This window comes from Elephas maximus, chromosome 20 (assembly GCF_024166365.1).
Source record: "Elephas maximus indicus isolate mEleMax1 chromosome 20, mEleMax1 primary haplotype, whole genome shotgun sequence".
Classification (NCBI taxonomy): Eukaryota; Metazoa; Chordata; class Mammalia; order Proboscidea; family Elephantidae; genus Elephas; species Elephas maximus.
Window position 1 is genome coordinate 25,775,648 of NC_064838.1, and position 26,794 is coordinate 25,802,441.

Sequence of the window (26,794 nt, forward strand, 5' to 3'; positions counted from 1 at the left end):
GAACCTCTGTTGTAGCCCCAAGAACCATGGAACTACACAGCACATAAATGGGAAATAGATGTTTCCTTAAAAATTCTTAGCGGAGACAGGGAGGAAAGTTAGCCTTGCACAGCATATGGCTTAACTGCATTAAGTACTCAGAACATTTTCCCTCCATAGTTTCTTTCTCATGTTCTACCTCCTTCAATATCCCCAATATACTGCCTCTCAAAATTTCTTCTGTTGCTCTCAACAATAGCTATTACACCACTCAGTGAAATAAATGTGTTCATTTAGTTAAAGCAGCCCCCCTAAATAATAAGAGCTAACATTTATTGATTGCTTAGTATGTTCCAGGCACTGTGCTCTTTGCTTTACATGCATTAAACATTTTTTTATTCTCACAACAACTCAACTAGGTAGTTACTACTATTATCCCCTGTTTTATAGACAGGGAAGCTAAGGCAAAGAGAGGTTAAGCAATTCGTTTAAGGTCATTCAGGTAAGAAGCAGTAAAGCCAGGATGTAAATTTCCTAGGGAAGATGATTACCTAGAGATGTACCTAGAGCTTCTGGAGATCTCATGCCACACCAACCCAAGAAGATGCTCAAAATTTCTGCCAGTACCTGCTAGGGGCTAGGGAAGAAGGGAATCATAATTCCACCTGAAGAAAATACAACATTCTCTATGATACTACAGCTGTTTGAACACCACTAGCTCTTCCTTTTTCACATTTTTTTTAATAACTTTTATTGAGCTTCAAGTGAACGTTTACAAATCAAGTCAGACTGTCACATATAAGTTTATATACACCTTACTCCGTACTCCCACTTGCTCTCCCCCTAATGAGTCAACCCTTCCAGTCACTCCTTTCGTGACAATTTTGCCAGCTTCCAACTCTCTCTATCCTCCCATCCCCCCTCCAGACAGGAGATGCCAACACAGTCTCAAGTGTCCACCTGATATAATTAGCTCACTCTTCATCAGCATCTCTTTCCTACCCACTGTCCAGTCCCTCTCATGTCTGATGAGTTGTCTTCGGGGATGGTTCCTGTCCTGGGCCAACAGAAGGTTTGGGGACCATGACTGCCAGGATTCCTCTAGTCTCAGTCAGACCATTAAGTATGGTATTTTTATGAGAATTTGGGGTCTGCATCCCACTGATCTCCTGCTCCCTCAGGGGTTCTCTGTTGTGCTCCCTATCAGGGCAGTCATCGATTGTGGCCGGGCACCAACTAGATCTTCTGGTCTCAGGATGATGTAGGTCTCTGGTTCATGTGGCCCTTTCTGTCTCTTGGGCTCATAGTTATCGTGTGACCTTGGTGTTCTTCATTCTCCTTTGCTCCCGGTGGGTTAAGACCAATTGATGCATCTTAGATGGCCGCTTGTTAGCATTTAAGACCCCAGACGCCACATTTCAAAGTGGGATGCAGAATGTTTTCATAATAAAATTATTTTGCCAATTGACTTAGAAATCCCCTTAAACCATGGTCCCCAAACCCCCGCCCTTGCCCCGCTGACCTTTGAAGCATTCAGTTTATCCCAGAAACTTCTTTGCTTTTGGTCCAGTCCAGTTGAGCTGACCTTCCATGTATTGAGTACTGTCCTTCCCTTCACCTAAAGCAGTTCTTATCTACTAATTAATCAGTAAAAAACCCTCTCCCACCCTCCGTCCCTCTCCCCCTCGTAACCACAAAAGTACGTGTTCTTCTCAGTTTATATTATTTCTCAAGATCTTATAATAGTGGTCTTATACAATATTTGTCCTTTTGCCTCTGACTAATTTCGCTCAGCATAATGCCTTCCAGGTTCCTCCATGTTATGAAATGTTTCACAGATTCGTCACTGTTCTTTATCGATGTGTAGTATTCCATTGTGTGAATATACCACAATTTATTTAACCATTCATCTGTTGATGGACACCTTGGTTGCTTCCAGCTTTTTGCTATTGTAAACAGAGCTGCAATAAACATGGGTGTGCATATATCTGTTTGTGTGAAGGCTCTTATTTCTCTAGGGTATATTCCGAGGACTGGGATTTCTGGGTTGTATGGTAATTCTATTTCTAACTGTTTAAGATAATGCCAGATAGATTTTCAAAGTGGTTGTACCATTTTACATTCCCACCAGCAGTGTATAAGAGTTCCAATCTCCCCGCAGCCTCTCCAACATTTATTGTTTTGTGTTTTTTGGATTAATGCCAGCCTTGTTGGTGTGAGATGGAATCTCATCATAGTTTTAATTTGCATTTCTCTAATGCCTAATGATCGAGAGCATTTTCTCATGTATCTGTTAGCTGCCTGAATATCTTCTTTAGTGAAGTGTGTGTTCATATCCTTTGCCCACTTCTTGATTGGGTTGTTTGTCTTTTTGTGGTTGAGTTTTGACAGAATCATATAGATTTTAGAGATCAGGCGCTGGTCGGAGATGTCATAGCTGAATATTCTTTCCCAGTCTGTAGGTGGTCTTTTTACTCTTTTGGTGAAGTCTTTAGATGAGCATAGATGTTTGATTTTTAGGAGCTCCCAGTTATCTGGTTTCTCTTTGTCATTTTTGGTAATGTTTTGTGTTCTGTTTATGCCTTGTATTAGGGCTCCTAGTGTTGTCCCTATTTTTTCTTCCATGATCTTTATCGTTTTAGTCTTTATGTTTAGGTCTTTGATCCACTTGGAGTTAGTTTTTGTGCATGGTGGGAGGTATGGGTCCTGTTTCATTTTTTTGCAAATGGATATCCAGTTATGCCAGCACCATTTGTTAATAAGACTATCTTTTCCCCAATGAACCGACACTGGGCCTTTGTCAAATATCAGCTGCTCATATGTGGATGGATTTATATCTGGGTTCTCAATTCTGTTCCACTGGTCTATGTGTCTGTTGTTGTACCAGTACCAGGCTGTTTTGACTACTGTGGCTGTATAATATGTTCTAAAATCAGGTAGAGTGAGTCCTCCCACTTTCTTCTTCTTTTTCAGTAATGCTTTGCTTATCCAAGGCTTCTTTCCCTTCCATATGAAATTGGTGATTTGTTTCTCTATCACCTTAAAAAATGACATTGGAATTTGGATCGGAAATGCATTGTATGTATAGATGGCTTTTGGTAGAGTAGATATTTTTACTATGTTAAGTCTTCCTATCCATGAGCAAGGTATGTTTTTCCACTTAAGTAGGTCCTTTTTAATTTCTTGTAGTAGAGCTTTGTAGTTTTCTTTGTATAAGTCTTTTACATCCTTGGTAAGATTTATTCCTAAGTATTTTATCTTCTTGGGGGCTACTGTGAATGGTATTGATTTGGTGATTTCCTCTTCGATGTTCTTTTTGTTGATGTAGAGGAATCCAAGGGATTTTTGTATGTTTATCTTATAACCTGAGACTCTGCCAAACTCTTCTATTAGTTTCAGTAGTTTTCTGGAGGATTCCTTAGGGTTTTCTGTGTATAAAATCATGTCATCTGCAAACAGAGATAATTTTACTTCTTCTTTGCCAATCCGGATGCCCTTTATTTCTTTGTCTAGCCTAATTGCTCTGGCTAGGACTTCTAGCACAATGTTGAATAAGAGCGGTGATAAAGGGTATCCTTGTCTGGTTCCCGTTTTCAAGGGAAATGCTTTCAGGCTCTCTCCATTTAGAGTGATGTTGGCTGTTGGCTTTGCCCTTTATTATGTTGAAGAATTTTCCTTCAATTCCTATTTTGCTGAGAGTTTTTATCATAAATGGGTGTTGGTCTTTGTCAAATGCCTTTTCTGCATCAATTGATAAGATCATGTGGTTTTTGTCTTTTGTTTTATTTATATGGTGGATTACATTAATGGTTTTTCTAATATTAAACCAGCCTTGCATAACCTGGTATAAATCCCACTTGGTCGTGGTGAATTATTTTTTTGATGTTGTTGAATTCTATTGGCTAGAATTTTGTCGAGGATTTTTGCATCTATGTTCATGAGGGATATAGATCTGTAATTTTCTTTTTTTGTGATGTGTTTACCTGGGTTTGGTATCAGGGATATGGTGGCTTCATAGAATGAGTTGGGTAGTATTCCGTCATTTTCTATGCTTTGAAATACGTTAAGTAGTAGTGGTGTTATCTCTTCTCTGAAAGTTTGGTAGAACTCTGCAGTATAGCCATCCAGGCCAGGGCTTTTTTTTGTTGGGAGTTTTTTGATTACCGTTTCAATCTCTTTTTCTGTTATGGGTCTATTTAGTTGTTCTACTTCTGATTGTGTTAGTTTAGGTAGGTAGTGTTTTTCCAGGAATTCATCCATTTCTTCTAGGTTTTCAAATTTGTTAGAGTACAATTTTTTGTAATAATCTGATATGATTCTTTTAATTTCAGTTGGGTCTGTTGTGATGTGGCCCTTCTCGTTTCTTATTCGGGGTATTTGTTTCCTGTATTTCTTTAGTCAATCTAGCCAATCATTTATCAGTTTTGTTAATTTTTTCAAAGAACCAGCTTTTGGCTTTGTTAATTCTTTCAATTGTTTTCCTGTTCTCTAGTTCATTTAGTTCAGCTCTAATTTTTATTATTTGTTTTCTTCTGGTGTCTGATTGATTCTTTTGTTGCTCACTTTCTATTTGTTCAAGTTGTAGGGACAGTTCTCTGATTTTGGCTCTTTCTTCTTTTTGTATGTGTGCATTTATCGATATAAATTGGCCTCTGAGCACTGCTTTTGCTGTGTTCCAGAGGTTTTGATAGGAAGTATTTACATTCTCATTGCATTCTATGAATTTCCTTATTCCCTCCTTAATGTCTTCTATAACCCAGTCTTTTTTCAGGAGGGTATTGTTCAGTTTCCAAGTATTTGATTTCTTTTCCCTAATTTTTCTGTTATTGATTTCTAGTTTTATTGCCTTGTGGTCTGAGAAGATGCTTTGTAATATTTCAATGTTTTGGATTCTGCAAAGGTTTGTTTTATGAACTAATATGTGGTCTATTCTAGAGAATGTTCCATGTGCACCAGAGAAAAAAGTATACTTTGCAGCAGTTGGGTGGAGAGTTCTGTATAAGTCAATGAGGTCAAGTTGGTTGATTGTTGTAATTAGGTCTTCCGTGTCTCTACTGAGCTTCTTACTGGATGTCCTGTCCTTCTCCGAAAGTGGTGTGTTGAAGTCTCCTACTATAATTGTGGAGGTGTCTATCTCACTTTTCAGTTCTGTTAAAATTTGATTTATGTATCTTGCAGCCCTGTCATTGGGTGCATAAATATTTAATATGGTTATATCTTCCTGGTCAATTGTCCCTTTTATCATTATGTAGTGTCCTTCTTTATCCTTTGTGGTGGATTTAAGTTTAAAGTCTATTTTGTCAGAAATTAATATTGCTACTCCTCTTCTTTTTTGCTTATTGTTTGCTTGATATATTTTTTTCCATCCTTTGAGTTTTAGTTTGTTTGTGTCTCTAAGTCTAAGGTGTGTCTCTTGTAGGCAGCATATAGACGGATCGTGTTTCTTTATCCAGTCCGAGACTCTCTGTCTCTTTATTGGTGCATTTAGTCCATTTACATTCAGCGTAATTATAGATAAGTGTTTTTTTTTTTTTTAGTGTTGTCATTTTGATGCCTTTTTATGTGTGTTGTTGACAATTTCATTTTTCCACTTACTTTTTTGTGCTCAGACATTTTTCTTTGTAAATTGTGAGATCCTCATTTTCATAGTATTTGACTTTATGTTTGTTGAGTCGTTACGTTTTTCTTGGCTTTTATTTTGAGTTATGGAGTTGTTATACCTCTTTGTGGTTACCTTAATATTTACCCCTATTTTTCTAAGTAAAAACCTAACGTATATTGTCCTATATCACCTTGTATCCCTCTCCATATGGCCGTTCTATGCCACCTGTATTTAGTCCCTCTTTTTGATTATTGTGATCTTTTACATATTGACTTCAATGATTCCCTGTTTTGAGTATTTTTTTTTAATTAATCTAAATTTGTTTTTGTGATTTCCCTATTTGAGTTGATATCAGGATGTTCTGTTCTGTGACCTTGTGTTGTACTGGTATCTGATATTATTGGTTTTCTGACCAAACAATTTCCTTTAGTATTTCTTGTAGTTTTGGTTTGGTTTTTGCAAATTCTCTAAGCTTGTATTTATCTGTAAATATCTTAATTTTGCCTTCATATTTCAGAGAGAGTTTTGCTTGATATATGATCCTTGGCTGGCAGTTTTTCTCCTTCAGTGCTCTGTATATGTCATCCCATTGCCTTCTTGCCTTCATGGTTTCTGCTGAGTAGTCTGAACTTATTGATTCTCCCTTGAAGGAGACCTTTCTTTTATCCCTGGCTGCTTTAAAAATTTTTCTCTTTATGTTTGGTTTTGGCAAGTTTGATGATAATATGTCATGGTGTTTTTCTTTTTGGATCAATCTTAAATGGGGTTCGATGAGCATCTCGGATAGATATCCTTTCGTCTTTCATGATGTCAGGGAAGTTTTCTGTCAGCAGATCTTCAACTGTTTTCTCTGTGTTTTCTGTCCTCCCTCCCTGTTCTGGGACTCCAGTCACACGCAAGTTATCCTGTTTGATAGAGTCCCACATGATTCTTAGGGTTTCTTCATTTTTTTTAATTCTTTTATCTGATTTTTTTTCAGCTATGTTGGTGTTAATTCCCTGGTCCTCCATATTTCCCACTCTGCATTCTAATTGCTCCAATCTGCTCTTCTGACTTCCTATTGCGTTGTCTAATTCTTTAATTTTATTATTAATCTTTTGGATTTCTGCATGCTGTCTCTCTATGGATTCTTGCAACTTATTAATTTTTCCACTATGTTCTTGAATAATCTTTTTGAGTTCTTCAACTGTTTTATCAGTGTGTTCCTTGGCTTTTTCTGTAATTTGCCTTATTTCATTTCTGAGGTCATCCCTGATGTCTTGAAGCATTCTGTAAATTAGTTTTTTATATTCTGTATCTGATAATTCCAGGATTGTATCTTCATTTGGGAAAGATTTTGATTCTTTTGTTTGGGGGGTTGTAGAAGCTGTCATGGTCTGCTTCTTTATGTGGTTTGATATCGACTGCTGTCTCTGAGCCATCACTAAGATAAAAAAAAAAAAGATATAGTAGTGATTTATTCTATATTTGCTCACTGAGTCTTGTTTTGTTTTCTCTCAGTATACGTGGATGGGCTACTAGATTGTGCTGTCTTGTTTGTTGTAGCCCTTGACTTACTTATGACCTATTACCAGCTGGTTTGGGCTGTTACCAGATATATATGCCTGAGTCTATTCACTATTCTTGAGTAGAATGTGATTTTGGGTCATCAAGTGTGTGATGCACCCTAACACCTATCCACCTCGACAAGTAGTGGTGATAGTTGTGAGCACCAGATTCTATTAGCAGCTGTGGTTCACACTCCAGGGGGAGCAGGATGCTGACAGGCTTCCCCCATGTGTCAGTGAGGTAGGTGTGCCTCTATTCCTATAGCACCTTGGTGGGAGGGCTCTGCAGCTGTACCTTAGGCCCCCAATGCAAGTACCTCTACTGATTGGTAGGTGTCACCCTCCTTAGACCCCTAAGGCAAGAGGCTAGGTGGTCTGGGGGGAACTTCAGCCCTCAGTTCCCTGTTGTGGGTCAGTTAGGGCTCTGTTGATTAAGCAGATATATCAGACCTGGGAAACTTGTTTTTCCAGTGAATCTGCTAAAAAAAAAAAAATGCAGTCAGATCCCTATCGGAACTGCCTTTGCATTATAACAGCCACCTTGTTCCCTGTAAGGATGAAAGCCCGAGATTTGGATCATATATGCTTGGCTGGAGCTGGTCCTGTGTTTTTAGTCCAATTAGGGAAGGATTTTTGGTCCCTTGGTTTTTTGTGGTTGCTTCTCTCAGGCCGGAAGAATGGGTTAGGAAAAGACCAAAAAAAAAGGGAAAAGCAAAGTCACGGAGTCGGATCCGTTCTCCCTCTGGCTCAGGAAATTCCAATGCTAATGAAGCCGCCTGGGAAGGGGAGGGGAGAGTTCAGCAAAACAGGAGGGAGTAGCACTGCGGGATTTAGCCAAAGTTGCTTATCTTGCTTGGGATGACTATTTTATCTGAGATTTCCGAGGGGCGTGTCGCCTATGTGTGCTGGCTGTGTGGAGATTGTCCCCGAGGGTCTGGCCTGCTGAAGCCGCGGTCAGATCCTCCGCTGCCAATCCAAAGCCCAGCGTCAATGTTCCCCTGCTGGGACACTGCACTCCCGGCTCCAAAATCAGTCACTGCCTCCCGGGGACTTCTCCTCCCACCAGCCGCGTCGCCTGTGCAGACCGGCTGGGCCCCCTCCCGGGGTCAGTTCAGGGGGGTAGGGCTGCGCCCCATGTTTGTGCCGTGACCGGATGCCGTGTTCAGCTCCCCTGTGCCCAGTCCAAAGCCCGGCGCCAAGGTTTCCCAGCTGGGACGCTGCACTCCCGGCTCCAGAACCAGTCACTGCCTCCCGGGGACTTCTCTTCCCACCAGCCGCGTCACCACACTGTCCACGCGGACTGGCTGGGCCCCCTCCCGGGGTCAGTTCAGGGGGTAGGGCTGTGCCCCATGTTTGCGCTGTCACAAGATGTTGTGTTCAGCTCCCCTGGGCCCAGTCCTAAGCCCGGCGCCAAGGTTACCTGACTGGGACGCTGGCTCCAGGCTCCAAAAACAGTCGCTTGTTCCCCGTAGTTGTTCGTTCTCCATCTCTGTCACTCAGGTCAACTCTTTAAATCTGTGTTTGTTGTTCAGGGTTTGTAGATTGTCATGTATGTGATCGATTCACTTGTTTTCCGAGTCTTTGTTGCAAGAGGGATCCGAGGTAGCATCTACCTAGTCAGCCATCTTGGCCCCCACCAAGAATTCTTTTTCACATTTTTAAAAGCCAAAATGTTTCTTCAGCAATTCCTGAGCAACTGTTTATTGAACTGAATTATAATATGGCAGGTTGTATTTTCAAAGATGTTCAGGATAATATCTTTCATCCCATAAACAGTTATTACAATGTGGATTTGACATTTCTTTCATCAAGAGTCAGGAATATGTTCCATCCTCTTTAGTCTGGGTGAGCTTGTGATTAGAGTGAAAGTAATGCTATGTGACTTTCAAAGATCACTTCCACCTGGCTCCGTTAGGAAACTCACTCTTGGAATCTAGCTGCCATTCTGTGAGGAAATCAGAAGTAGCCCACATAGTCTCTATGTAGATAGGACAGACTTTGGAAGTTCTGGCCAACAGTCCAGTTGACAGCCCAATCAAAGCCAGCATCAACCACTAGACATGTGAGTAAAGACTCCTCCAGATGATTCCAGCCCTGAGTGTTCAAGACATCCTCCAGCCTTTAACACTTGCCTGCTGATGCCCCAGACAGCGTGGTGCAGAGATAGGCCATGCCTTATCCAAACTCATAACCCACAAAATCCACGCGCTAATACCTGGGTGTTTCATGCCACTATATTTTGAGGTTATTTGTTACACACCAATAGTTACTGGAACGTACAGTGAGAAAACAGGTTCAAGGAAGAAGTGAGCTCTCCAAGGTCCCGATACATGCACTCAGTATGCTCTCAAAAATGTTCGTTGAATGTCACTGCAACATAGCAGCAAAGTCAGGATTACAATCTTGGTAGCACCCTGTCTGATATACCACAGCACTTTCTCCAGTTAGGCTCAAAAGTAATAAAAAAAAAAAAAAAAAAGAGAGAGAGATTTTTCTATACCAGCTATTAAAATCCATGGTAACAAGACTTTTAAATATATATATGCTGCTAAAGTTTTTGAAAATAGTTTCTTCTCATGAATAAGTTAAATACTCTTCCAAATATTTATACTTTCAAGTATTTCTTGACTCCTTTATTCTCACACTATATGCCTCCTACATTACTTTCTCACCCTATGTTCTATATATTCTCTCTCCCTCAGTCAAGAAGTTTTGTCCAGCTTTACTTTCTGGCTTATGCAAGAAATAGGTATACTGAATATACTTTTCAAACCCAGCATGTTCTGTATAACAGATACCTCCCTATCCCCACTGAGAATCACTGCTTTATGGCACTGCTTCAGAAATCATTTTTATACTTGTAAGAAAGGTAAGCGCTAGCTTGTTTTCCATCCAAATTATGATGATGTTCTAATTAGTTGGTCCAAACTATCCGTCTATTATTCTCTCCCAGATTCTCTGCCATACTTTTACTATTTCTGAACAAACACTGATTGTGCCAATGTCTTAAGAAGTGTCAATCTAAGCTGAAATGGTTCCAGCTTCCTTAATATCATCACCAACTGTCTTATTAATTAATTAATGATGCTGTGAATAATAAAGTAATACTGTCGTTAAACCAGCTAAAAAGGAGTAGGCGGCCAACAACACCAATTGCCCCAGTTTACCAGAGTATCTATCAACTATCTAGACGGAAAAGATAAGCGTTCTCTCCCGGGCATGAGAACAGTCAGTAGGAAAATAAATGGTAATAAGCCACGATTGGGGCCAACTACCTTGATTGAATTCTTTGGAATTGAAGATGCTTCTCAAGTTGTTAAAGTGATTTTTTTTTTCCCTCTACTTAAAGCCCAAGGTTTCTGACCCCAGGTAATATAATGAGGGAAATGCTTTATCCTCTTGTGTTTGTTTTAAGTCATCTTTCAGAATTTGGAGATAAACGTAATTCATTGGACAGGCCACACAATGAATCGTTTTCTCACCCTGCTCTGTCAGCTTTATGATGCTGAAAGTAAAGGTACACAGGAAGAGTGAGTATTTGGGATAAAATAGAGTGAGTAAGAGAGAACAACAAAGCCATCCCCAACTGTTGGAAGAGCATTCACTCAAGAGTATTGAATAGCAGCACACTTTTTTTTTTTCATTCCTCTAGTCGAGGTGAACACAGTCTGAGGAGACAGTCGTCAGTTCAAATGATTGATGTTATTTTGCCGAGTTTGTCACCATTACCCCAAGTAAGATCTGGATTGTTTTGTTTGATCGGCTGTTTCTGGCCCTGCTCATCCTGCCTGAACCAAACAAGATGAGAGGTGCATGGATCACTGTAGCCAACACCTGCCTGATGGAGCCCAACACTTGGGCCACCCCCTCCTCCACTTGGGTCACCCCCTCCTCCACTCATCAGTCTCCATCGCTCTGGCAAGAAGGTAATGTCCGAGTGAGTACATGCCACCCCCAATCTGTACAGTACAGTCATGCTTTCTGAGGAGGCTAGCTTACTGTGATTAAAGGTCCCTTTGTTCTTTTGTTGTTGTTGTTGTTCATTCATGGAATGAGGTGAGGGAGGATTGTAGAATATAACTGGCTCCCCCCCCCACCATCTACTCTGTAAGAAGCAAAATACCATTTCTTTGTTATCCTATTGAAGCTTGGCAACAATTCTGTGAAGTAGGTACCATTTTTTTCCCATTTTACAGATAAAGAAATTGAGACTCAGAAATGATACATAGTTTGCTAAAAGTTAGTCAACTCCTAGTAGTTGAACTCTGGACTCCAGGAATACAAGATCTTGCCAGTTTTTGCTCACCATTCTGTCCTCAGTGTCTAGACTGGTGCCTGGCACACAGTAGGCACTCAATATTTGTTGAATCATTTGTGAATTAATAAATAATTGAATTGGAAAAACTAGCATTTATACCTACGGTTCTGATTCCAAAACTCACGGTAGATCCATATCACCTTTTGTGACAACAAAGTAAAACAAAAGTAACAAAACAAAAATGTACAAATTTATCTATGCTATGGGGGAAAAAAGGTACAGAATTCATTGTGAATTGACTTCATCTGGTGAACTTTTTGAGTTTTAGGCCTTTTTGATGTGCATCCTTCATTAAACAGAACAAGCATGTGAGTCATTGTGTGTTGTTTTTTTGTCTTTTGTGGGTTTCTTGTTGTTTTTTCTTCTTTTGTGTTTGTGGTGCTGTGGCTTCCTGTTTAGACATCTGGGCAAAGAGTTGAGCTAATGTTGTAAGTAAAACACTTAAATTAAAACTTCAAATATCTCCTCAACTTATAATTAAATGTACCATATGGTTCTATTTTACCAAAAGATGGGGCCTAATTTAATGTTTTCCTTTTTCAGCAACGAATTTTATCGGCTTGTTCTCAATCATTTTTATGTCAAGCAAACAATTACAACCAAGGCAATATTTTGAGATTTTTAGACAGAAACAATCTCTCACCCTGGGATAAAAATATTGGTTTTGGTGTGGATATATCATTATTTAAACTCATTCAGGAATAAAAAAAATAGTTGCTTAGCTTAACAATTGTTATGACATTACAGGAGAGGTTCACACTTTTCTCCAGGTTTCATCTTCCTACACTTTAATTTGAATGCAATCTGAGACAAAATGCTGATTTTTGCACATTTTACCAGGTATGGTTGAATATCATTTCGGGTGTCTTAAAAATGTCCAGTAAGCAAGTTACAAATACAAGTCTAACTTTTATCATTTGAAAAAGTTCAGGTCTTCTTGTTGACTTTCCTAAATGAGGATAGTGGCATGTGGAGAGTATTAATTAATGTTTAAGGTGAATAGCCTTTTCAAGAGACAATTCCAGTTTTCTGTCCACCGTGCTTCTAGGTCTGCATGTATGTTCAATGACTACAGTCAGTTTAACAGGCAGTTGATTAAAGTCATGGTTTATAATCTTCCCCACCAAATGTATTTTATGAGTAACTATTCTTCTATTCATTTTTAGTCACCAGTTATATAGGCATGTGCCAATATGATCTATTGCCTAAAATTGATAGTTATTCACTTAAAAAAATTTGTTAGTCCCTCTCTGTTCTGAACAGTATTGTCGCTTTTCTAACAATAACAACAAAGTAACACATCTCTGCCCTTCAGAGATAAACAAAATAAGGCAAACACTTTGAAGAGTGTAATAACTCCAAAAGGGAGAAAGTGAATAAAAGACAAGATGACTGTATTGTCAGCTCCAGTAAGAAGTCATTGTGCCCAGAGAACACAGCTTAAGAAACATGGAGAGTCACAGGTGCTATCCATAGTGTACAACGTCATATCCTTGTTTTGCTGTCATTTCAGTTTTCATTGCCCTGTATCTCACTGATGGGCCTTAAAAAAAAAAAAATCATCATCTTGAGAGTTGACAACACAGGCAACAAAAAAGGTGGCCAATAAAGCTGAGCTGAGACATATGGTTCAGCTGTTGACCAGCGTCACTATTGAATAAATGACTGGCTTTGTACATCAGCGTTTTGGGGAGTGATAAGAATAATTCAGATTTGTAACTCAACAAAAATGAGAAATTACTACATAATTTTCTTGAGAATATTTTACTTTGCACACCAAAGGGCTCATTCTTGACTAACTGAAATAGTAAATGCTGTTGTCCACCAAGTCATATGCCCACTCTTAAAAAACAAACAAAAAAAAGAATGCAGATCGTGTCTGGAAAGTGGATCAATTCTGATTCTACGAGCTCGTGAAAGGCTTTTGCAAGGGCCTGGCAATAGGGTGAAAGTGTAGATACGATCAATAAATAGCCAAGTACAAAAGCAAGTTAAAAAATGAAAAACCGTGTCAATCATCCAGATGATATTGCTAGACCATACAATGTGTGCAAAAAGGAAAACTCGTTGGTGTCAGAAAGGAAAACTGGATTTCTCGCTTAAGGTGTTCACTTTTGACCATTGGTTTTGGCATTATTGAAGGCCCCCTTAGGGTAAAAGATTAGGTGGCAGTCATAAGCTTCCTATGTTCTGATTAATACAGGATTTCTTTCTGTTAGGCCACTGGTCCATATCTGGACTTTGCTTCCATGGTATGTGCAGGAGAACAGTCTCAGGATAAGTAGGTCAGCCTCAGGGCTTATTCAAAGTGCTTTAAATGTGGGAGGGTTGAACAGCCCTAGTAAAAAGTACGCTAGTTTTTGAGGCCAACCCAGGCCCTATGAAGCTATTCAACAAGTGAAGCCTCAAATCACTGTTTACTCATATATGAGGGGAGCCTTATATAAATATACAAAATATAACAAATTCCTAGTTGTGTCAAAATAAAGGTATTTGAACTGTCAGAAATAAAACTCAAGGTTACAGTGAGCACACCTTGCAAATTTGCCTTTACAAAGGTAAAGAGTTTATGTTTATTTCCTTGCTTAAACTATCATAATAGGCACATTTAAATTTTTTGATAATTTTTGAGGGGCATGCTTTTGAGCTGTGACATACGGTTAACAGCATATTTTAGATTGATATTACAATGGTGTCCCATGCAAAGCATTTAAAAGGAATTTGGGCATGTCGGAAAAATGGCAGTAAGTGGAGACTTAAATATTCATTCAGTGTGTTATCAAAAGTACTTTGTGCTTTATAAAAGGAATACCAGATTTTTAAAACATTTATTTCTTCATTTGGTTCTCAGTTGTTTTACATTCTTCCTATAATACACACACACACAAAAAAAAACCATTATCGTTGAGTTGATTCTGACTCATAGTGACCCTATAGGACAGGGTAGAACTGCCCCATAGAGTTTCTTTCTGGTTAGCTGCCATAGCACTTAACCACTACATCATAGTTCTTTCCCAGGAACACCTTGTCAAATATGCAACTGAGGGCTCCTAGTTTGTTTTTTTTTTTTTTTAATTCACCTTTGCTGTGTTACCAGCTACACATAAATAGATGAGATAAGAGAATTGAAAGATCTATTATGTGCTTTCCTAGTATGTGAAATGCAGATGCATGGGCCCATGATCAAAACAGCCTGGAAAGCCACAGCATTGCTAAAGCCTAGAAAATTCCATTAAAATACCCCTTGTGGCTCAGTAGGCCTGTTTGCCTTCTCCTTCAAGATCAGATTTGAGATCATTTATATACAAATACCCTTACTCAGCGTGCTTTCTTCTAGCCACAGGAAACATTACTCACCTTATCCATTTTCTTCTAACTGATATTTCTCCCACCAAAATCTCCTCGGTAATTTTTCAAATCGTTTGAATTTTCTGTTGTTGTCTTGGTAGAGAAAAAGTTTTGTAACGTGTGAAAAATAACAAGCTGATTAAATTATTAAAAGTTTCTTAAAGCCTGATGGTGTGAAACCCCAAGTAAAAATAACTCCTTAATATTCTAATACAAGCCATCAGAACCGTCTTGTAAGAACATGACAGTCAATCTTATTGAATAGTACTTTTTTAAAACTCGAGAGAGATTAATAGGGTATTTAATTTCATTTGATTTTTAAAAAAAAAAAATTCAGAACATTAAGTCAGATACAGTTTCCTCTTCAACTACTAAAATGCCTTAATGGCAACACTACTGTTAGTGCTCTTAAGGTAAAGTGGAATTTTAAGGCACTTAATCTTTGCATTTTTATAGGATAATATGACCATTAATGAACAAAGTGACACAAGAAAATGAAACCTGGTACATTTTCTGATTTGACTATGATCCTGAGAGCAGTGATATATATTTGCTGCAAATCATAAAATTATTTGTCATTTTAAAATGTTTCTCATAAATTAGTAGAGGATTGAAGTAGGTATCTGCATATTTAATTAAGCTGAGAAATCAGACAATTTCCTCACAATTAAAGGTATTTTTTGGGGCATATCCACAGGATTAAAATTACCAGAGAATCTTTCATAACTTCTATTTCAATTTTTCCATAAAAATATATGGAGTCCCTGGGTGGTAGAAGCTGTTAATGCTCTAAGTTGAAGGTTCAAGACCAGTCTTGGAAGAAAGGCCTTATGATCTATTTTCCTCAAAAAAGAAAAGAAAAATCAGCCATGGGAGACCCTATAGAGCACAGTTCTACTCTGACACACATGGGGTCACCATGAGCTGGAATTGACTTGATGCAACTTTTTTAAATGAGAATAGATATAAGTATACAAGATAAAATAAAAGAAATATGTCAGGGTCCTTGAGAAATGAACTGCATTGAGCTACTTTCTTTTTTTCCACAAGGTAAGGTCTTCTAATTGAATTTAATCAATGGAAAATAATTTTGTTTATCAAGAAGATTGTACATATCTGTATGTATCAGATGTTTTCCCCTTTGGAGACACACAAAGATGATTTAGTAATATATTCTCATAACTTAAAATGGAGCCCTAGTGATAGAATGGTTAAGAGCTCAGCTGCTAACCAAAAGATTGGCAATTTGAATCCACTAAGCTGCTCCTTGGAAGCCCTATGGGGCTGTTCTACTCTGTCCTGTAGGGTCGCTATAAGTCAGGATCGATGGCAGGTTTTTTTTTTTTTTTTTTAATAACTTAAAATGGAATGTTGTTGTCATTAGGTGCCATCAAGTCAGTTCTGACTCATAGCGACCCTATGCACAACAGAACGAAACACTGCCCGGTCCTGAGCCATCCTTACAATCATTGTTATGCTTGAGCTCATTGTTGCAGCCACTGTGTCAGTCTACCTTGTTGAGGGTCTTCCTCTTTTCCACCACCCTGTACTCTGCCAAGCATGATGTCCTTCTCCAGGGACTGATCCCTCCTGACAACTTCTCCAAAGTACGTAAGATGCAGTCTCACCATCCTTGCCTCTAAGGAGCATTCTGGTTGTACTTCTTCTAAGACAGATTTGTTCGTTCTTTTGGCAGTCCATGGTATATTCAATATTCTTTGCCAACACCACAATTCAATGGTGTCAATTCTTCTTCGGTCTTCCTTATTCATTGTCCAGCTTTCACATGCATATGATGCGATTGAAAATACCATGGCTTGGGTCAGGTGCACCTTAGTCTTCAGGGTGACATCTTTGCTCTTCAACACTTTAAAGAGGTCCTTTGCAGCAGATTTACCCAATGCATTGCATCGTTTGATTTCTTGAGTGCTGCTTCCATGGCTGTTGATTGTGGATCCAAGTAAAATGAAATCCTTGACAACTTCAATTTTTTCTCCGTTTATCATGATGTTGCTCATCGGTCCAGTTGTGAGGATTTTTGTTTTCTTTATGTTGAGGTGTAATCCGTACTGAAGGCTGTGGTATTTGATCTTCATCAGTAAGTGCTTCAAGTCCTCTTCACTTTCAGCAAGCAAGGTTGTGTCATTTGCATAACACAGGTTGTTAATGAGTCTTCCTCCAACCCTGATGCCCCGTTCTTCATATAGCCTAGCTTCTTGTATTATTTGCACAGCACACAGATTGAATAGGTATGAAATAGTGTATTAGAAAGGGAAGACTTGCTGTACAATGTCTCTTTAGGGAGATTTTGTAACGCCTTTTCTTTTTCAATCAAACATGCTTATAGTATAAGCACGTATTTTGTTTAACACACCATAATATGTATGAAAAAAAGGCAAGAATTGCTATAAAGATGAATAAGACCCAGCCCTGGTCCCAACTTCAAGACCGTTTTCAAATAGGATAGTTTTAAGAAGAACCATGATGGTTGCAAATTCAATTCTTCTATCGAATACAATTTCAAAATGTAAATTCAATTTCATTCAGCTGTATGTATGCTTAACAATTTGTGAAGAACCCTGCTACTTCTGTAGCTTTTTAGGTGACTTTCTTAAAATGGAGATTTTGTCCAAGAAACACGTGTGTGCTCTCTCTTTAGTCTCTGCAATGTCATGCATCGTAAATGGAGTGACAGTATTAATACAAAGGTGGTGATGATTGATCTATCCAACACATATTTATTGAACACCTACTGTATTCCAGGAACATGGTATTCAGTTTTCAGTTAAGTCATTTGGAACCTGGCATCTCTATACCACTAATTAACTGTTTTAAATTAAAAATAAATTAGCATATCCAGGATATCCTATTGTTGCTAGCTTCATTCTCTTCAAGTTTATGAATATTTGGATATAGCTAGATATCATTGAAATAATAAGTTCCAGTTCTTGTGCAATTACAAATTATATCATCTGATAAAGCAATCTTGGTGGGGGTATGAATTAGATTAAGTTGAAGAATGCATCTGTTTGCAGTAGGAGATTCAAGATTATTTGAACAAATTATTGATATTTTTTCAGATCAAATAGTTGTGATAATTACATCGGGCAGCTGGAATTGTTCCAGTGCTGTTATCTGTAAGCTGCACTGTGTCCAAATCTAGTTGCGCTCCAGTATTTTCCTTTAATATACTATAATGTGTCTTTTACTCTTTTTCAGCAGCTATATTTTGTCCCAGTGTGAATATGATCTAAGGATCAATTTTATTAATCTAGCCCCTTTCCCATTTTAACGGCTTAATTAAATCATCATGAAGTGCACTGTTTTCCTGTGAGAAAAAGATCCATTTCCTCAGCGTCTCTCCTAAACATACTAAATCTCTGAAATAGTCACCTTCTTGGTATTTCCTAAACTGTACTTTTTCCAAATCTATTTTCTTTTCCCTGAGGAATTCCATAATGACCAATCCAATAGTTCCTCTAAAAAAAAAAAAAAAAAAAAAGGTGAGGTAAAATTGGCAATGATGCCACTGCCCTTGATTTATTATCTATTCTGTTAGAAACACAATGAAGCACCTTCCTTCTTTTAAGCAGTGCCTCCTCACATCAGATGCTATGCCTTGGAAATTTCTTCACCATCTGTTTTTAGGTTACCTTTTTTGTCACATGCTGATTTCCAGTTGAATTTCTTGCTCCAAGCTTGTTTACACTGTGTTATAAATATGCTTGTTGCTTCTCGGTCCAGCAACCAAGTGATAAAAAACTATCATTCCCCCAAAGCCACCATTTCTGATTAAGAAAAAAGAATGACCTAAGCAAAATTAGATGACAGTATAGAGACCGTGGACCAGTTTTATTTCTGAAAGAATAACAGGATTTTTTTTTTAAACTCTTTATTCCTTAAACTTTATTTCCATAATCTTTAATCACTGATAATCTAAACAGATGAAAAAACCCAAATTATTTAGTTTAGGAAGAAAACGGAATCATATCAGTAGTTGTTGTTGTAGTTGTTAGGTGCCACCCAGTCAGTTCTGACTGATAGCGATCATCAGCAGCAGACCCATCTCGTTGAGGGTCTTCCTCTTTTTCGCTGACCTTCTGCTTTACTAAGCATGATGTCCTTCTCCAGGGACTGGCCCCTCCTGATAACATCTCCAAAGTACTTGAGACAAAGTCTCACCGTCCTCCTTTCTAAGGAGCATTCTGACCGAACTTCTTCCAAGACAGGCTTGTTCGTTCTTCTGGCAGTCCATGGTATATTCCGTATTCTTCATCAACACCATAATTCAGAGGCATCAATTCTTCGATCTTCTGTCTTCATTGTCCAGCTTTCATGTGCATATGAGTAGTTAACTATGTGTAAATACGGTACATAGTTGTTGTGTCCTACATTCATAGATTTAATTCAACTATATGGTCTAGGAAAGCCGAATAGTAGAACTTCCTTTGATTATGGGAATGTTCTATATATATCTGTACTGTTCAGTTTGGTAACCACTAGCCATGTGTGGCTGTTGAGAACTTGAAATGTAGCTAGCGGGAATGATAGGCTCAATTTTTTATTTTATTTTAATTAATTTAGAAACAATATCCCTCTATGTTGCCAGCAACAAATTTACAGCAATTTTCAGTTGTTCACTATCCATGAGCATATTTTCACTAGAAAACCCCAAGACCTTTTGCTCCACCTAAGTTGGAAATGACCAAAAAGTTTAAAAACCCTGTATACCAAATTACAAGAAGAGACTGAAACTCAATTTGCTTTCTTCATAATACCTAAAACCATGCCATGTACATATTAGGTGCCAAAAACATATACTTAGTAGGTGGTACAAACAGTTAAGAGTTTGACCATGAACCTAAAGTTTGGTGGTTTGAACCATTAAAAAAAAAAGGAAACACTGAGGCCCAGATTGATGGATTCCTCTGAGTGCACAGGAAAATTCACAGGGATCACTGACCATTGTGGAATGTGCCCCCCAAAAAGATAAAAGGAAATATCGTGGAGACTTAGTGACCATGAAGTTGCATAGATTTCCCTTTGTGACAAAGACATCTGGTAAGCAAAAACTAGCTAATAGTTTATCTTATGCAAAGAATGTGACTTTAGGTAATACCCCTGCTTCCTGAGAGATGATTCTAAAACTTTAAAATTTCCTGAATAGTTGAGGTGACTTTATTATTTTAACTCCCCAGACTACCCCTGATGATTTGTGCATACGTATGGGGAGCTGGAGAGGCTGCAGAGACCACCTAGTAACCTGAATTCAGGAAAGAAGGCATCATCCAATCTATCAGGCTAAGATTAGCCAATGGTTAACTTTCTACTACATTTCCTGCTTTTCTCCTTAAACCTCATTGTAAATGGCCTAAAATGAGCCACCTTTTTTTTTTTTTTTAACAGAAAGGTCTCCCTGTATGCATACAGATTATTGTTCAAATAAACTCTATATACTTTAATTTCTTTGTGCTTCAATAATTCTTAACAGAACCCATCCAGCAGTGCCAAGGAGGAAAGACCTGGTGATCTGCTTCCATAAAGACTAGAACCAAGAAAACCCGATGGAGCAGTTCTGCTCTGTAACACAGGGCATTGCCATGAGTCAGAATCAACATGACAACAGTAAGTTTAATTTTTTTGATCCCACGCACAGGAGTAATACCTATCCATATGTAATTATTAATTATTACCAACTTAATTTTTTGTTTGAAGGCCTGAGAATCCAGCCTAAGATTTTACAGTTACCGAGTGCACTTACTTCTGTGGTAAAACCGTAGATTTTGATGGATTTGTTTGGTTAGGTCAGATGTAATAAGTGGATGTAGTGGTTTAATTTTCTTCACACAAATGGGAGGCAATAATTGTTTACATCATCCTCATTTACCTTCTGTAGATTATGATCGATTTCTAAATTTATACTAGATGCACATCCGAAGGAATTTAAAGTGGAGTCTTTTACAAATAAAATAGTAAGCTTTCTATTCAAAACATGATAAGATCCCTTGTTTTATTGATATCAAAGTCACAGACCTGCTTAAAGGCTGCAGTAAAAGAGAAGTAATTCATACGTTCATTCATCCCAAAATGGGTAGCAGAAACATTTTAAATACTGCAGATTAGTCTCACTCTTCAACTGAAAATGAAAGGAAAGGTTTGGCATCCCATGGAGCAGGGTATTTCTACCCTGGTGTGTTTTACCAGTTAATGCTAATTGGCTTCATTTTAATCCTCTGTTACAGTGCTTCTCAAACTCTGGCTTGTTTAAGAGTCACCTGGAGAGCTTGTTAATACAGATTCCTGGGTTCTGCCCCCAGAAATTCAGAAGATCTTGGATGGTGCCCCAAATTAGCACATCTCATAAGTTCCAGGTGATGCTGATGCTGCTAGGCCCCCCTCCCTGCCAGAAAAAAAAAAAAAAAAAACCAACCTTTGGTGGAGGTGATTCTGACTCCTAATGACCTATGTGTTTCTGAGTAGAACTCTGTGTTCATAAGGTTTCCTTGTCTGTAATCTTTACGAAGATGTCTCTGGGTGACTCAAATGGTTAAGCACCGGCTACTAACTGAAAGGTTGATGGTTCAAATCCACCCAGAGGTGCCTGGTGATTTGCTTCCGAAAGGTCACAGCCTTGAAAACCCTATGGAGCAGTTCTAGTCTGCACACATGAGGTCACCATGAGTCAGGATCCACTCAATGGCAACTCACTACAACAAGAACAATCTTTAAGGAAGAAGATCATCAAGCCTTTCTTCCATGGCCCTGCTGAGTGGTTTTGAACTGCCAGCCTTTGGGTGAGTAGCTGATTGCAAAGACATTTGCACCACCCAGAGACCTTAACTCGTTGCCATCAAATCAATTCCAACTCTTAGTGACCCTATAGGACAGAGTAGAACTGCCTCATAGGGTTTCCAAGGCTGTAATCTTCACAGAAGCAGACTGCCATATCTTCCTCCCTCAGAGTGGCTGGTGGATTGCAACCGCTGACCTTCAGTTAGCAGCTGAGTGCTTAACCACTGTGCCACCAGGGCTCCTTAGGGACCTTTAAACCTACTACCCACTACCATTGAGTCAATTCCAACTCATAGGGACCTTGGAGGACAGATTAGAATTCCCCCATAGGGTTTCCAAAGCTGTAAATCTTTATAAAAGAAGACTGCCACATCTTTCTCCCACAGAGTGGCTGGTGGGTTTGAACCACTGGCCTTTTGGTTAGCAGCCCAGCGCTTAACCTAGGGCCTTTAAAGGACACAATTTCAGTAACATTTAAAGTCCGCTGACATACGAGATGTCCTTTGTAACATAAAACTTAGATGTTATGAAGGAAACACTTGCCTTGGCCATGTAAGAAACATCATGATCATTAATTAACAGTGTTTGCTGCTGTTTTGGACTGAATCGTGTCACCCGAAAATGTGTGTCAACTTGGCTAGGCCATGATTTTCAGTATTGTGTGGATCCAGGGTCCCTGTGCTGCAAAAAACAGGGGAAGATTGATGACAAAGACCTTCCTCCTGAGCTGACAGAAAAACCCCTCCCCTGAAGCTGGCACACTGAATTCGGACTTCTAGCCTCCTAGACTGTAAGAGAATAAATTTCTCTTTGTTAAAGCCATCTACTTGTGGTATTTCTGTTATAGTAGCACTAGATAACTAAGACAGCTGTTATTAAAATATTATTCCTGTGTATCTCAAAAGCAAAGGATGACCTTTTATGGGTGCATCAAATAGTAAGGGACCAGAAACAAAATAGTTTAGTTCTCATTTTAGAATCTAATGTTACTGAAATAAAGATTTTTTACCTGCAGGTTCTCAACATATGTTATTAAGTCTTCAGTACCTTCAGTAGCTGTCTTGGAATTGGAACATGTCATGTATGCTATATAATGTTATAAACTAGAGAGAAGTAGAGGGTTGGGTTAGCTTGGTTGGAATTTAGAGATTATTTGATAAATGGGTTACTTTTTAGAATTTAACTGTGCTACTACTTAAGGGAAAAGGGAAAGAAAGAAAACATCTCTCAGTATTAAATAGTTGACCCTGGCATCTATTTCACGTTTTTCCTGGAAAATGGCACCAACAGCAGCTTTTCTAATACTATGTTAGGGCTTCGTTTTAAGACTGTAGATAGAAGGAAAGAGTGCCATCTACTGAATAAACAGAATGCTTACTCCAGTACAGTGGATGCCCTTGATGCCCTGGCTTGTCCTTAACACCTTGAGAAAAAATTGGTGCAAATATGTCCATAGACATTAAGAACAGAGTGCCCAGAAATGATAGCCATTTGGATTTAGACCCTTCAAAACTAAAGGACTCAAAGTTGTTAATTTGTTTAAGCAGTGCTCATAGTTGTCACAATTAAACAGGGACTTTGGGAGGCCCCACCTGTTGAATCTAAGGGCAGGTGAGAGATAAAAGCCTTGATGAAATACTCCTAAATTTGTGAACAGTAGCTAAGAGAAAGCACCTTAACAAAATGCTGTTTATTTTTTATTCCAAATTGCAAAATCACTTAATCTTCCATCCAGGTAAGAGTCTGTAGTAATTCTATTCAAGTTTAAAGAAATTTTATCTCTCAAATCCTCCAAATATATTCTTTCAATTGGTTTGTGGGATTTAATAAAAACAAGATTCTTTTCCAAATATCTACTCCAACATATATCAAAACCACAGATTCTGGAAGGATTGTGTTGGTTTAAATCCAGGATCTGCTATTTACTAGATATGTGGCTTTGCACGCTTATTTGTACATCGATTTGCTAATCTGTGAAGTGTGGGTGGTAATCTCATAGAATTAATATGAGAAAATGAAATTAAGTGTAAATCCCATGTTTAAACTCTCAGTAAATATAAGTTGCCTTTAACATTTATTGGAAATCTCTTAAATGTCTAAATCTGAGGAAATCCTGAAAGGCACAGTTAAATAACAGAAAAAGTTAAGGTAAAACTCAAGTGTAATTCAATTTTGAAAATAGAAAAAAAATTTTTTAGGAGTTTCTCTCCACATTACATAAAGTTTTACTAGTACTAAATGCAATGGTATTTTCATAAATGCTTTGCAAATATGCTGCCAGTCATATTAATTTTTTAATATGTTTACTTTATAGGGTCAGAAATTAATATGATTTAATATGAAGTTTTACTGTTTGCCCCCAGAGAATTCTTGCATAGGAGAGCTCGTTACTTCCAAATGCTGAAGTCAAACTGGAATACCTGAATAATATTTTCTGCTCAAATTTGTATGTTTGTTTAGGTTGTGGTTTTGTTTTTGTTGTTTCTTAAATTAGGCTATACAGTCATGCATTGATTAATGTCCACGATACATTCTGTGAAATAGGACATTACGTGATTTGGACATTGTGCGAACACCATATTATGGATGAAGGTCCTTTCAGGCATTTGCTTTCAGAATAAGGAGGTTTCGTCCATATTAAAAATTTGCTGGGGCAAATAACCTCCCTCTACAATTAGTTTATCTAAGGTTGCAACAAATTCTTCTGCTGCCTTCACATCAGCACTTGCAGATGCACCACTAACTTTTACATTATGTAGCGAAAAACGTTGTTTGAAGCCATTGGACCACCCAGAGCTAGCACTAAACTCAATATCGTAGTCTGGTCCTGCTTAGTTTTGAAGCATCTCAAACAAGCTTCCTGACTTAGCAGTGATTGTCAACGTCCTGAGAGTGATTCACTTTTGTATCTGGTCCTCAATCCACATCACTAGCACTTTTTCCATATCTGATATAGGTCCCTCTTGCGTTTTCATAAGCCTTGTAGCTTTCAGTGGAGCTGATCTTTTAACAACTTGGAGAATTTTTTCTTTGTTTTTGAGGATTATCGTGATCATTGAATGTGACTTGCCTACATCTGCTGTGCCTTGTTCTCCAATCAGAATTTCTGAACTCTATTATAACCTTCTGGGACCATGAACCTGTATACGGTGGGATGTTGCCTGAACAGATGTTGTGTGGTACATGGCTGTATAGTATTCTCCCCTGTTAAATGTATCAGAGTTCTGCTGAAAATTCATTAGATAAATTAAATAAATTACTATTTCATAAGTTATCATATTCAGAAATAGGGCAATGATTTAAAAATGGAGGTTTTAGGCTTCAGTAAAAATAATTGCTGGCTGCCAACAGTCCAGGTGCTGTACAAAAAGGGAGATCAATAGATAGCTATGACAGCAATTAAGATATTTATTAGATTTCAGACAATTTATCATTATGGATAATGCCACCATATGTGAATCACTGTGCCTTCCGATTGGCTTATTTTTGGTTGTCTGTAATTTACTTTAATCTATTTTAGTATAAACAGTGTTGTGTGTGTGTGTGTGTGTGTGTGTGTTAGCTTTAGTCTATACCTGGAAACAGTTAACCAAATGAGAAATCTCCAGGTGATAAGCTAGCATTTAATAGGCTCCCTACAGTCAAAAGTCCACACCAGAGGTATCTACTCATACTATATTCTGTCTGACTGACCTGTTTAATTAACATTAAGGGTGTTAGTGATGGCCTTTAATTGGTTAAATTGGTAGAGTTCAGCATATGAGGACTGTCAGGAAAATTGTAGAGACATGCCACACTTACACGGACATGATAAAAGAATCTAGAAAGATCAATATTCTGTGCTCTGAAGAAAAATGCCCTAGGCTTGATTCATAAATGCTGATTCTGAGAGTTTTTGTTTCCCTGCTCCGACTAGATGATTCAGCTACCTCTGCTACTAGATGATTTTCATGAATACAACTGCATTGTTATGGACTGAATCATGTCACTTCCAAAATAGGTGTTGAATTCCTCACCCTTATAGCTGTGGATGTAATCCTACTTGGAAACAGGGTTTTTACTTTGTTATGTTAATGAGGTTATACCAGTATAAGGTGGATCCTAAACCTAATCACTTCTGAGTTATATAAAGACCAGAATAGATGCAGAGGCACATACACAGCGAGAAGAGGAAGACAGAAAAGAGAGACACGTGCATCTACAAGGATTGCTGTCAGCTCCTAAAAGCCAAAATAGACAATAAAGGGAGTCCTTCTAGAGCCACGGAAACTCTGGTGGCATAGTGATTAAGTGCTCCAGCTGCTAACCAAAAGGTCAGCAGTTTGAATCCACCACATGCTCCTTGGAAACTCTATGGGGCAGTTCTATTCCGTCCTATAGGGTCGCTATGAGTCAGAATCGACTCGATGGCAGTGGGTTTGGTTTGGTTTCTAGAGCCACACCCTGAATTCAGATTTCTAGCCTCCTGAACTGTTGGAAAATAGATTTCTATTCTTTAAAGCCACCCACCATAGTATTTGTGTTACGGCACCACTATGTAGCTAAGACAGTCATGTAAGGCATGGTTGAAATGCCTAAATGGATAGCTGGGATGTCATCAACCTTCCAGCAGAGAGGGGATGTCTACTTATGCATCTGTCTCCTATACATCTTTGCACATGTAACAGTATGTGTACTGATGATTTAACTTGCTGGATTCTTTTGTGGCCATTTCTAAATAGTTTTCCAATGTAGACAAAATTTACAGAGGAGTAATGTTAAGCCAGAAAAACTTCATATCCACTCAGGTACAGAATAGAATCCTAAATTGAAATAAAAAAAAATTGAAATAAGGCATGATAATTGATTTCTTTAATGAATATATGAATCTGGCATTACGACTGCCCCTGCAGCAGCAGAAGCATAAGTCCTGAAGACATTTCACACATGATGAATCCCAAACTGGGGGAGGGGGGTGGACAGCGAATATTTAGAAGACTTCAGTAAAAAGCCTAATTCCCCATATGGGCAGTAACACACTAACTTAGTTTCCTCATGTAGAAAGTAGAAACAACAATTGTTTGACCATGCTTATTAGACGATTGCAAAGAACAGATGAGATTATGCAAGTAAAAGTACTTTGCAGATTGTATGGTTGATATAAGTAGCATTATTTTATAAATCCAAAGAAGAACAGAACCAGTAGCTGTTGTTGTTCTTGTTAGGTGC